Source organism: Macrobrachium nipponense, chromosome 30, assembly GCF_015104395.2.
Source record: "Macrobrachium nipponense isolate FS-2020 chromosome 30, ASM1510439v2, whole genome shotgun sequence".
NCBI classification, from domain to species: Eukaryota; Metazoa; Arthropoda; class Malacostraca; order Decapoda; family Palaemonidae; genus Macrobrachium; species Macrobrachium nipponense.
The window spans coordinates 44,379,224-44,393,238 of record NC_087218.1 but is presented as its reverse complement, the minus strand read 5'-3'; the positions used below and the strand labels follow the sequence as shown (position 1 = coordinate 44,393,238).

The following is a 14,015-nucleotide window of genomic DNA, read 5'->3' as shown; positions in this document are numbered from 1 at the left end:
TTAACGTCTCAAATTCTTTGGTCTTTTTAGGATATGCTTGTCACTACAAAGCCCTGTGCTCCAACTTCAACGTTTTTTTTTTTTTTTTTTTTTTTTTTTTTTAAGATAGCTGATTTCCGTAGCGGGAAACGAACCCACGATACCATAATCATGACGAAGGATAAAAGTCTACTCCCTGTAGCACATGCATATACCTGTCGTTTTCAGATATATATTTATTAGAGCTGGAATAGGCCCGTCCTCAACATCGTAGTCAAGTAGGCAATCGTTTTTATTGCTCTTTAGGCTGAAATATATATGTAGAATCTACTGGTCAATTTTACCAGACACATGAAATTGTAATAGCCACAATGCCATCTTAACTTCTCAAATTCTTTGCTCTAATTTGGATACGCTTCTGACTGCAAAGCCTTGAGCCCCACCTTCAAATTCCTTTGAAGTTGGAGCTCAGGGCTTTGTACTAACAAACAAAGAGCAAAGAATTTGAGAAGTTAAGAGGGCATTGTGGCTATTACAATTTCATGTGTCTGGTAAAAATGACCAGTAGATTCTACATATATATTTCAGCCTAAAAAGCAATAAAAACGATTGCCTACTTGGCTATGATGTTGAGGACGGGCCTATTCCAGCTCTAATAAATATATGTATGTCGCACAAGATTATGTATGTACGAGAGGGAGTAGATTTTTATCCTTCTTGTGGTCAGGTCGGCAAGTTCACCTCGTCGTGATAATGGTATTGCAGGTTCGTTTCCTGCTACAAGACATCATGATTTCTTAAAAAAAAATAATAACAGCTTACAGTAAAACTAAAATGGAGGTTGCAAATCCCAAATTTACATAATGATAACACTATATTTAAAAACCAATAGACTTGCACTGACATAAGTAATATCTATAAAACACAAACAGAAACTAATTTTCATTTAACAATCGTGAGGTTGGGATTAGGTCTATTCCTTTCCGGCCAACGTTGTCTTTTTCCTGGGAGTGATATGGCCACCTTCCTGACCCTCAGTTTTTAACTTCAACAAGATAGTCACGACAATGGCGTCTCCAATGCAGAGAATTATATGAAAAAATAATGCAAATATATGGTAATATTTAATGCCGAAAAACTCTCAAGAAATATACATGTAGACCTGTGTTAACACCAGCAAAATATTCTTATTCCAATTCTCTCTCTCTCTCTCTCTCTCTCTCGTCTGTCGTCCTTTCTCTCTTCCTCATCTCCTCCTCTCTCTCTCTCCAGTATTAGACCCTCTATTTCATTTAACATCTGTATCATTGATCTTTAAGAAATGACACCTCATACACTGCCTACCGTGGTTTAGTCCACTGTCCTCAACTGAAAATTTTGTATCATAATAGGACCGCGAGGATTCACATTGCAGTGGACTGTTCTCATCAGGTATCCTCATATGGTCCACTAACCCCCTCTCCCCACACTCACATTGTCTTTTGCCCCCTCAACGCGCGCTGATATGGCTCGTCTTCAACGTGGTGGCGATGTTGGTGGAAGGATCACCAGTTTCCTTTTATTGATTACACATGTGGTTCTCAAACTATGGATCTTTAGAAAACTAGGATTTTTTAATTGTGAGTAAGAAATTGATATATTAACTAGTTTTAATAATTAGAGGTAGGCATAACTACTATTGCAAGTTGAAAAGACCTTGGGTCGCAAGATGGGTCGCAGGGACACACGAAAATGATCACGCTTCAGTGTATTTCAGTTACTTAATTGAATTCTTTTAATCACAAATTACTTATGTAATGTATGTTCTTCCTCCCCCAACATCCTCCCTCCTCCTGGGTCTCACCTAATGGTGCCATGGGTCACACTAGTTTAGTTTTGTGAATGAAAAGCTTTACACATTATTTTTTCCCAAAATAAAGCTTATATATCTCTGTACATTTTCTTTCTCTTTACTCTGGACCACGTGGGATTGAATTTTTCCTAATAGGGTCACTCAAGCAAAAGTTTGAATAAGAAAGTCCTCATCCTATCCTTTCAGATAATCAGGGGCTGATCTGTTATTCCTAATGATAACCTCCATTGCATTCATGTGTAGTCTTATTACACAGTACCTATTGGCTTTTACACCATTTACTGTCTGGCAAGAAGTGACAAAGTCATATATAATCCAGTGAAACAGTGCACAGTTATCCACTAACATTATACTTGTCACTGCTTGGATGGCACATCCTCCATCTGTAGTCACTGTGAATTAGGTGCTGCCACCGGAACAGTCGGTAACAAAGGCCACCTCAGCCCGAGGTTTAAATACCATTCTGCATTTACATATCCCTTGGACAGTGGCCAACAAGCCCATACTAAGCTTGCATATAACAATAAAAACATACCCTGACAACAAAACTTAAGTTATGAAAAAAATTATTGTTCCCAACACATTTAATCATCTACTGAACTAAGTGCACAACAAAACAATAATACTAAGAAAAATAATTGTCTACACCTGGTAATGCAATAACAAATATACATGTATCCAAGTATGAATATGTTGTGCATAGGTAAACTGTGATTTTTATTAGCTATGCCATTGTTTCAGTTGAAAAATCTCCTCTTGTGAATTAATAAAGTAATAAGCACTAATTACACCCATTATCACTTCAGGTTTAACCATTCAGTAACTGATCTTTAAAACTCTAACTCTCTTAAAGGAAGAATACACGCAATAAGAGAGAGAGAGAGAGAGAGAGAGAGAGAGAGAGAGAGAGAGAGAGAGAGTTTACTGGTTGCCATTAAGTGTTTTCTTGGGCGGTTCTGGGTTGGTCAGATAGTATGTATATATATATATATATATATATATATATATATATATATATAATATATATATATATTGTCGAGAGAGGGAGTCTGTTGGTGTGTAGTATATATATATATATATTATATAATATATATATATATATATATATATATATATATATATTATATTGTATAATATATATATATATATATATATATATATATATATATATATATATATATATATAAAGGTGAGAGAGGGAGGGAGTTCATTTGGTGTGTATGTATATATATATATATATATATATATTATATATATATATATATATATATATATGTGTGTGTGTGTGTGTGTGTGTGTGTGTGTGTGTGTGTGTGTATAACTGAATCACGAAAGTTAGGTACGTGATAAATCCATAAATTAAAGATATATGCCACGAAGAAAAATAAACGTCCTTTACTAAGCAGATGAACTGACATACATGAGGAAAAAGACAAAGCAATAAGATTCGTATAACTGACAGATAGGGATTATAAAGAGATTAGTACCTAGAATCCGACACACCTGGACGGTGAGTAACCTTCCCAAACAAGCATAAACAATGGGTGTAATTAAAAGTTTAAGACATTCATCTCAGATACAAGGACAAAACAATTAAAGGATTATAGGTGACAGCTATTCAGAACCTTGGTAAACAAAACCAATATTCACTACATGTTAGACATTACATTACAACGAAGATAACTCTAAGGCCAACTAATTTTTATTTAAGTCTGTAATTATACTTGAGGTCATTCATAAACATGTACAAATACAAGGGTATAAATGAAAAAGGCCACGACTAACATTGATATTACAATGAAAAGTAAGTTGTAATAAAGCAGATTCTAAAAGATTTCGTGATAAGACATATCTTGACCTTGCAATTACTGAACTACCAACTGTCTTAAACTTTTAATTGCACCCATTGTTTATGCTTGTTTGGGAAGGTTACTCATCTTCCAGGTGTGTCGGATTCTAGGTACTATTCTCTTTATAATCCCTATCTGTCAGTTATACGAATCTTCTTATTTTGTCTTTTTCCTCATGTATGTCAGTACATCTGCTTAGTAAAGGATGTCTGGACGTCGAAAGGTCTCGCGGATACTCCGTCATTTATTTTCCTTCGTGGCATGTATCTTTATATATATATATATATATATATATATATATATATATATATATATATCATCGTGTAAAAAGGGGAAATTTGGCGTAAACGTTTAATTGGGTACTGTTGGAGGTTTCATGACATCAGTGAATTGTTTGTTTCAGAAATGTGCGGAGTTGTTTAAAAAAAACAAGCAGTTATTTTTAAAATATTCAGAGAGAAAACGTTAAACGTTTACGCAAAATTTCCCTTTTTACACGATGATTCTTTTAGAAAATGCTTTTTACAAATTATCAGTAATCACTGTGGTGCGATCAATTTAAAATTGATTCCCAAAAATCCGTTAACAATTGATTCTTTTTTCAATCACAAGGATCGATTGAGCCCTTTTTTGTCCTCTAACTTAAGGACATACGTCAGATCCACGAGGAGGTTACTGAGGGTCCGAATCAACTCCCATCGGGGAATTAGCTTTCGTACTGGTTGTAGGCTCTCCAATCCAGAACATTCTAATATCAGAGCTCATTCCAAAATCTGTAAAACTTACATCGAAAGAAGTGACTTTATTATAATAGGCCAAATAGCTAATCCTCACGAATTGCCTATACTTGAGTCATTGTTTATTAAACAACTAGTCCCACAGTTCAATACCCACACCTCCTTTACTCAACTTTACCCGAGTTAACTTTCTTTGAAAACATTCTGTGTTTTGCTCTCTCCACATAAGGTTGGTCAGCGGCCTTTGGTTCTTTTGTTCTACTGTGTGTATGTATTTTTTTTGCTGTAATGTATTGAATTTTAAGTTTCTTACGAAATTTCAAGTTTTTACAGTAAATGTTTTAGAATTCTTCATTATTCAACGTCGGAAATAAAGAAATGTATTTGGAATTGATTGGTTTCCCATGGTCCACCCTTCGCACTGATGTGTCATACATACATACATACATATAACATACACATACATAAATATATATATATATATATATATATATATTATATATATATATATATATATATATGTTTATATAAATGCGTGTGCATGTGTGTGTAAGGTATTCGGTGTTGGGAGTTGGTTTAGTCTAGCTTAGCTGACAAAGCTCGCTTAATACTCGATATTGTGCTAGATTCATTTGCTTGGAAGCTACCAGAGCAGTTAGTTACGCCCTTTTAAGGCAAAAATGATATACTGCAGGGTAAATTTTCATTAAAAAAATGCTAATCTTTGAGAAAATAGAGTTTTTGTCGTGAATCTCATTAGTTAAATTAGAACGGTTGAAGAACTGGCAAATTATATTTCATCATAAGTCATTAGCATTCCCATCGATTTTGAGGAAAGGACACATTTTTTGCGACTAAAGGAGGAAATCTGGGTATCTTACAGTGAAAGTGTTTGTGGGTGGGTAGATGGTATTAATGCACAAAAAAGCAATTACTTTCTTGTCATCCAATTTGTTAAGGGACACGAAAAGACAAGAAATATAGTTTCGTACACAAAGGGTCTTTGTTTAAACGGAGATTTGCATATAGGCTTAACCTTTACCAAGATTAATATGTTTAGGAGTCTCATTTCAAAGTCTCTCTCTCTCTCTCTCTCGATTTCTTTCATTCACCAGTTCCCAAGCTCCCTCTCCTGGTACCTCTACTTCGTGGCAAAGTTCTACAGCAAGTATGTGTGTATATGTTACATATACACATATATGTATATATGTTACATATATACAGATTGCGAAACCAGGAATTTAACGAATTGCCTGAAATTTCAGTCAAATAGTGAAATGCACTTACTAAACAAGTTGAAACAATGGCTCACCTACATTGTCTCGTGTGTTTAATACTTAAGCGACGGGGGGGGGGGGGGGTGCGGCTCAAATGTATTTTGCTGTGCTTAGCACCAGTCCCTGGATCAAACATCGTTAAGTGCATTTCACTATCTACCTAAAATTTCAGGCAGTTCGTGAAATGCTTGTAACATGCATACCTACACACATGTATACATACACACACACATACACATATATGGATTTATCACGTTCCTAACTTTCGTGATTCAGTTATACATATATGTGTGTGTGTGTGTGTGTAAATAAATTATGTATTATTTTAGTGACAATTGAGATAGAAGTGATATATATATATATATATATATATATATATATATATATTATATATATATATATATATATTACTATATATATATGTGTTGTATATATATATATATATATGATATATATATATATAATATATATATTATATTATATATATATAAATCTATGTATGTATGTATGTTTGTAAGTATGTATGTATGTATGTTTGTGTATATGTGCCAGTGTAACTCTGAAATGCATTAAGCAATTTCAGCCAAACTTGGTATACATATGACTTACTGTATAGAAACCAGCACTGTAGGGGCAAGACATAACAACAAAGGGCACCAAAGTGGGTGGGGATAGGAAGGGCTGCCCTGAAAGCGGGCTGGTTCTTCCCGTCCCGTAGACTTAGTAATTAAATAAACTTTACATATCATACTTAAATTAGGTAAACATATGAATTACTATCTGGAAAAGAATACTGTGGGGTAAGATATCAATGAGAGACCTTACCTTACAGATCTTACATCTTGTTCGGGTTGCCCCAGGTCCCTCAGTGTGAGGCACCTCTAATGTCTACCAGAGAGTTGCTAGTGCATCTTCCGGTATATTTTGTATCTTCCAATCTTGGATGGTCTGGGATGCAGCTTAGATATTTGTCGAACTTATTCTTAGACACATCTACACTCACTCCTGATATATTCCTCAGATGAGCTTTCAACGCATTGAATAGACACTGCATTATCGATGCTGGTGCGTAGTGGATTAATGTCCTGTGTGCTTTCCTTATTTTTCCTGGTATAGTTTTGGGCACTATTAATCTACCTCTGCTTGCTCTTTCTGATATTTTTAGCTCCATGATGTTTTCTGCAATTTCTTCTATCTGTTTCCATGCCTGAATTATCATGTAGCGTTCTCTTCTCCTTTCTAGACTATATAATTTTAAGGATTGTAGTCTTTCCCAGTAGTCAAGATCCTTAACTTCTTCTATTCTAGCTGTAAAGGACCTTTGTACACTCTCTCTTTGTGCAATATCCTTTTGATAGTGTGGGTACCATTTCATATTACAATATTCAAGTGAACCATGAACATATGTTTTATAAAGCATAATCATGTGTTCAGCTTTTCTTGTTTTGAGGTGCCGTAACATCCTTCCCATTTTTGCTTTACATTTTGCCAATAGAATTGCTATTTGATCATTGCATAACATGTTCCTATTCAACATCACACCAAGGTCTTTAACTGCTTCCTTATTTGTGATTGTCTCATTATTAGGTCCCCTATATGTATATAGCTTTCCTTCTCTGTCTCCATAATTTATTGATTCAAATTTATCAGAGTTAAATACCCTCCTATTTACCTCTGCCCAATCGTATACTTTGTTAAGGTCTCCTTGTAGCGCGTTCCTATCTTCATCACAAGTAATTTCTCTACTTATTCTTGTGTCATCGGCGAAACTACTCACTACCGAGTCCTTAACATTACTGTCTATGTCTGCAATCATAATAACAAACAGTAATGCAGCTAACCGTACCTTGTGGCACACCGGATACTACCTTAGCTTCATCCGATTTCTCATCGTTTGCAATAACTATCTGTTCTGTTGTGTAAAAATTCTTTTAACCATCTTCCTACTTTATCCACTATATTATGTTTTCTAATTTTCTTCGCTAATATATTATGATCTACCTTGTCAAAAGCTTTTGCAAAGTCTAGATAAATCACATCTGTTTCATTTCCGCTTTTCATATTTTTGTATATGTTCTCACGGTGGACTAACAGTTGGGTTTGTGTACTTTTTCCAGGTACAAAACCATGTTGTCCTTTACTAAACAAATATTTTTTTATTAAATGTTTCATAATATTTTTCTTCATTACCCTTTCATACACTTTCATAACATGTGATGTTAGACTCGCAGGCCTATAATTACTTGCCTCTAGTCTTGATCCACTTTTGAAAGTAGGGGTAGTATATGCTAATTTGTGCTCATCATAAATCTTGCCTGTATCAACACTTTGTCTTAATAATATTGCAAGTGGCTTTGCGATAGAATGAACCACTTTCTTTAACAAAATAGCAGGGATACCATCAGGCCCAGCTGCAGCTTCATTTTTAATTTCATTAATAGCCTGCACAATATCAGCTTCATTAATATCTATGCCTGCTAAATATTCACTATTTTCATCCCTTACTTCTATATCATTGTCTTCATTATCAATTCTAGGGGTAAATTCTCTCTTATATCGTTCTGCCAATATGTTGCATATTTCTTTTTTTCATTCGTTAAATCTCCTTCAATTTTTAGAGGGCCTATTTCTATTCTTCTTTTATTCATCTTTTTTGCATACAAGTACAATAGTTTGGGGTTTTGCTTGATATTTACTAGGGTTTTTTCTTCCAAGTCCCGTTTTTCATTTTCTTTTGATTGTATAATCTTTTTTTCTGTATTTTCTATCTTACTTTTTAGTTCGATCACTTTCCATGCATTTTTTTCTTTTGCAAGACCTTTTTTCCACTTTCTGATTTTCTGGAACAAGATCCTTCTGTCTCTTGGTATGCATGACTGATATTTACTGTTCTTCTTCGGTATATATTTATCCACTATTTTCTCTAATATTTTATATAATATCTCCGTATTTACCTTTATATCATCACTTATGAAAATTTTATCCCAATCTTTCTTTAATTCTTCATTTATTTCTAACCATTTTATATTTTTACTGTAGAAGTTGTATTTTCCATATCCTTAATTCTTCATTTTTCTAACCATTTTATATTTTTACTGTAGAAGTTGTCTTCTCCATACCCTTCCCACTTTTTCATTTCTTGCTTATCTGTTTGGAATGGACTGTTAATTCTATGACATTATGGTCTGAAATACTCGCATTATAAACTATTATTTCTTTAACATAATTCACCTCGTTCACAAATACTAGGTCTAAAGTATTTTCCTTTCTTGTTGGCAGGTGATTTATTTGTTGAATGTATTCTAGTAGCATATCTAATAGCTTTTCGAATTGCTTCTTATTTTCTGCACTACTATTACTCTCTTTTTTTAAATGTATAAATACAACCACAATCTCCTATTCGTTCTTTCCAGTCTACGAAAGGAAAGTTAAAGTCTCTGGATAGGAGAATAGTCCAGTCCTTGAGATTTCTACATATATCATCCAATTTTTCTATTATTGTGTCAAACTCTTTAGTATTAGGGGGTCTATATATTACTATGTTAATTAATTTTTCAGATTCAAATTCTACCGCTATTAGTTCACATTCTGAGTTACTATATTTCTTATATATTTTTCCTTGTTTATTGTCTTTCCCATATTTCGCGGTTCCTCCTTGATTCCTATTTTTTCTATATGATCTATAAGTTTGGAACCCTTTTATTTGATCGTCATTACCAGTGTCTTGGGAATACCAGGTTTCACTTATATTCATTATATCTTCTAAGTACTCTATTTTTAATTTTGTGTCTGAAGCTGCAATTTTCTCCGTATCTGCAATATCCCCTAACGTCGTAAATACAGTATTTATCTCTTGAGCTGTAGTATCTTGGAGCTGATGCTTGGAAATTCTTTGCTGACACTCCATATCGTGGTGATGGCTTGCTTTTTTCCTTCACCTCATGTTCTTTGTTCCTCTCTTTATTTGTTTCTTTCCTATTTTGGATTTTATTATTTAATTGATTATTTAATTGATTTTGATTCATGGCTACAGAGTGCATATATTTACATTTTTTGTCGAACTTACATCCTTTTCCTTCTTTTAGGTTTTTGCATATTTTTGGATGTAGATCTCTGCAATCATCCTTTTAGCCGTCTAGGTATGCATATTTACCATAGATTTCATAGTTGTGACATACCTTGGGATGTTGTAGTAACATCTTTCTCCGAATCTGCAATTCCCTCTTTTCAAAAGGGTGCAGACTTTGTCTTTTTTGTCTATTTTTTCCTCTTTCCCATCAGTGTGCAGATCTGTGTAGAGCCTCTTCGGGATTTTATTTTGTGTTGTCATGTCGTAATTTATTTCTTCGTATGTATGCTGCTTGATTGCCTCATATGTAGTATCAATGAGTATCTCTGCATCCATCCTCTTGTCTTGTTCTTTGTTTTCCTTATTTTTTCTGTCTTTTCAGTTTTGTTTTCTTCTCTTCCTTTTTCCTCTTCTTCTTCCTCTTCATCCTCAACTATTTGTACATTAAGTCTTGATTTAATAAGTGAGAGAAAGAGTAGAGGGAGGGCATTAGAGAGAGAAAAAAGAGGAAACGAGTCAGGGAGGGTTGGAAAGCGGGAGAGAGTGAGAGAAAGAAACAGTGAGAGGGATATGAAGTGAGAGAGAGAGAGAGAGAGAGAGAGAGAGAGAGAGAGAGAGAGAGAGAGGAAATGAGAGAGATAGTAGAGGGAGAGAGAGACAGAGAGATTTTCAGTTGTCATTCAGTTATCCTGGGCAGCGCCGTGTTGGTTAGCTAGTGAAGAATAAAACCAAAATAGTGATATAATTCTTGATGTGAACCATTATTGTGGAACTGTGAAATTATACGAATATCTTTATATCATTAGCAAGTGAAACTACAGACAAATCTCAAACAAGGTGTAAGTTGGTACTCGAGTCTTAGTCTATTGTTTTTGAAGCATTATGATGATACAAGCAGAAAGGGCCGAAATAGGAAGACTCAGTGTTTAGATTGTCATTTTCTTCAAGTTTTGATTGCACTTGTTTTGTTTCACGCATTAATTTGTCACCAATGAATTTGTAGTATACCAGCTATCTAGTTTAAAAGTGAAAAATTGTTTGAGAGAGCTAAGAAAGACTGGCAGAGGAAGAGGAAACATCCTATATTTTTTTGTAGGAAATTAAGCGGAATTAACTGCAAAAAAAAAAAAAAAAAAAAAAAAAAAAAAAAATTGTTTGTTCCCAACTACCACACACCCTCTTGCATAAATTGGTTTGGGTGTTTGCACTAAAGATTCATCTGGAAACATGAGGGGTGAAGTGAAAATGAGGGAAATTACGTAAAATATCTTTGTTTCTATTTATTTATAAAAAGCATTCAGTTAGGAATTTGCTACTGTTTTCCATATATCATCATCATCATCATCATCCGCTGTAAAACTCAGCAACTTAAGGCTTCCTGTGTTCTAACTTTCACAAATATCAAATCTTCTCCAGACCCCTGTTTTATTGTTCTCATTTAAGTTGGTGAGGGTCTTCCAGCACTTCTCGTGTCTAAGAGAATCCAGCTGACATTACCATGTAGAGTATTATTCTGCAGGGTTCGTGTCAAGAACCTGTGCAAGTCATATGCATCTCTCCTTTAACAGTAGCCACATGGCGAATGTCCGATACATTTTCGCTCTATCCTGCCACATAATATTCTTCTTAGAATTTATTCTCATATATATATATATATATATATATATATATATATATATATATATATATATATATATATATATATATATATAATTGTGAGATATACTGAATATTTGTATACATTTCATTTACAGAACTTCATGATTTATTTGATTTTTGCCTCTAGATACCTGTCTCCCAACCTTTCCGTAGGTTTGTAGAGAGCTCGGCATATCCTGAACATGTCGCCGGAAACGAGGACAATAAAAGCCTCGTAACGGCCTTTTTCCTGGAGGGGTCGCTTCACGACCCAGGCCATAACAGCTGGTTATTGGTCGTGAAGTGGATCCTTGGATGCTGCGCGTGTGTTGAGTTTTCTGAGAGTAGATTTTCTCTGTCTGGCAGTGAAGTAATTTTTTATTCAATTGTTGTTAATCTGTTTGTTTTCACAATTTTCCATCAAAAATATATTGACCTTCTTGTAAAGATGATTTTTCCAAAGTTTCTCTGAAGTTTTTTATTTGCTTTTTTTTCTCTCTATTTAAAGACAGTTTATCTTTATTTCCAATTATGGTCTCGTTCTCTTAATCCTTACATACGACGGGTACCCTTTTTTCGATCTCATATTTATACGTATACTGGCTGGCGGAGGCGGCGGACAACCGCAGGGCGGCATTGTTTGAACCGTAATAACATCGTTATTTTGCATCTTAAAAGAAAAGTATGAGCATATTTGGAATCCTCTTGAAATGTTCTGACAGGATAATGTTTTTTTTCTCTCTGCAATTAATATTAAACAAGTTAGCATGGCCGGATATTCGGCTCAAAACGATACACGGTTACAACTGCATTATCATCGTCATTATTCATCGCAGAAGAATAGTATGAGCATATTTGGAATCTTCGTCAAAAGTTCTATCAGAAAAATGCTTTCTATTTTCCCTACGAATAATACTAAAGAAGTTGGCATGGCCGGATAACCTAATAAAAACGCCACCCGCCTAAACACCATTCCCTATAAAATCTTCTTATATAGACTGACTTTGGTTCAGTTCGGCCCAGTAGTTTCTTCGCCTATAGCGATGCGTAGTCCTACTGTCAACAATATATATATATATATATATATATATATATATATACGTAGGGTACTGTCCTACGTAAGGATTAAGAGAACGAGACTACAATTAGAAATAAAGAAAAACAGTCTGTAAATAGTGAGGAAATACAAATAAAAAAAAAAATGCAGAAAACCTTTGGAAAAATCATGTGCTTTACATGAAGGTAAATATCTTTGATGAAAAACTTTGAAAACAAGGTAAACAAATTAACAATTGAATAAAAAAATTTACTTCACAGCCAATCAGAAAGACTCTCCCTTTCAGAAAAACTCGATACATGCACAGCATCCAAGAATCCACTTCACGACCAATAACCAGCTTTCTTGGTAATAAGACGAAAGTTCTTAGCATCTCCAGTGTTTCAATTTTTCTTTCGTGGCTGTAACTTTGTTCATATATATATATATATATATATATATATATATATATATATATATATATACATATCATATATATATATATATATATATATCAATAGAGGGATCCACAGTAATATCCTTGTTTATCTATATATAATATATTTATGGAAATATATACAAAGCTTAAAGCTTTCGTCCATCCTCCTGTGGACTTGATCACTAAGCAAATGAGACATGGTATTGGTGAAGAATTCCAAATAAACATAAACAAAGACAAAAAATATTAACAAGGTTAAAAAATGCGAACAAGTCATTGGGTCGTATTCCTTTCCATAATTCGCTGTGATCTTCGAGGCGGGACAAAGCGCCGGTCTTCTTCCTGAATGACATCTTGAGGGTCGTTAACCAAAAAGGTAGTTTGCAGATTAGACTCTGGAACGGGCGAAAGGTGATTATCTACATAATCAGATTGAAGGAGGCTGTACACATTTCTGAAGTTCTTTATTCTGGCCCTTTTGCAAATTGCTTCGCTCAAAAGTAAATTGTTCTGTATTCCAGTATTCCCCTCAAAGGTGTCATTCAAACACATACACACACACACATATATATATATGTATATATATATATATATATATATATATATATATATATATATATATATATATATGTCTTATTATTTTTTTATTTGCTTCAAGTCGTCATGTATTCAGTTTCTAAACGTGGCAATAGTGAGACAATCTATAGTTCCTGTACATACTTTCTATGAATGTCACGGGGCTGGGCATATTCATTACGCATTAGAATAACAGAGAAAAATTAATTGCATATTAATCTTTTGTTTGTAAATGATGCAAATTCATTGCACATTAATTCACTATATATATCAGTTGTGCCTATTTATGGCCGAGTCTATATATGGAAGTAATGCATATCACTATCTGTGACTTGATTTGAACTGGCGCAGCATCACGGGAGTGGCGACGCGTTAAAATAAATGAAATTCAATAAAAAAATGTAAATCATCTGTATGTGTAGCGAGCCTATTTTTTTTAGCTTGTAGGATTTCTTCTCATCATATCCTCAGTAGCAACTCTTTTGCGCCCCTAGCAACCGTTGCTACGCATAAGCCCTCTCATTAACCAAGTGAGTATTTTTTTTAATACTGCAATGGAAAC

General features: G+C 34.1%; 1 protein-coding gene across 1 annotated transcript in view; it reads left to right on the top strand.

The window, feature by feature from the left end:
• Positions 1-14,015, top strand: part of LOC135202484 (von Willebrand factor A domain-containing protein 8-like) — a 672,011-nt gene that overhangs the window by 252,755 nt on the left and 405,241 nt on the right. The gene's annotated exons all lie outside the window — the stretch shown is intronic.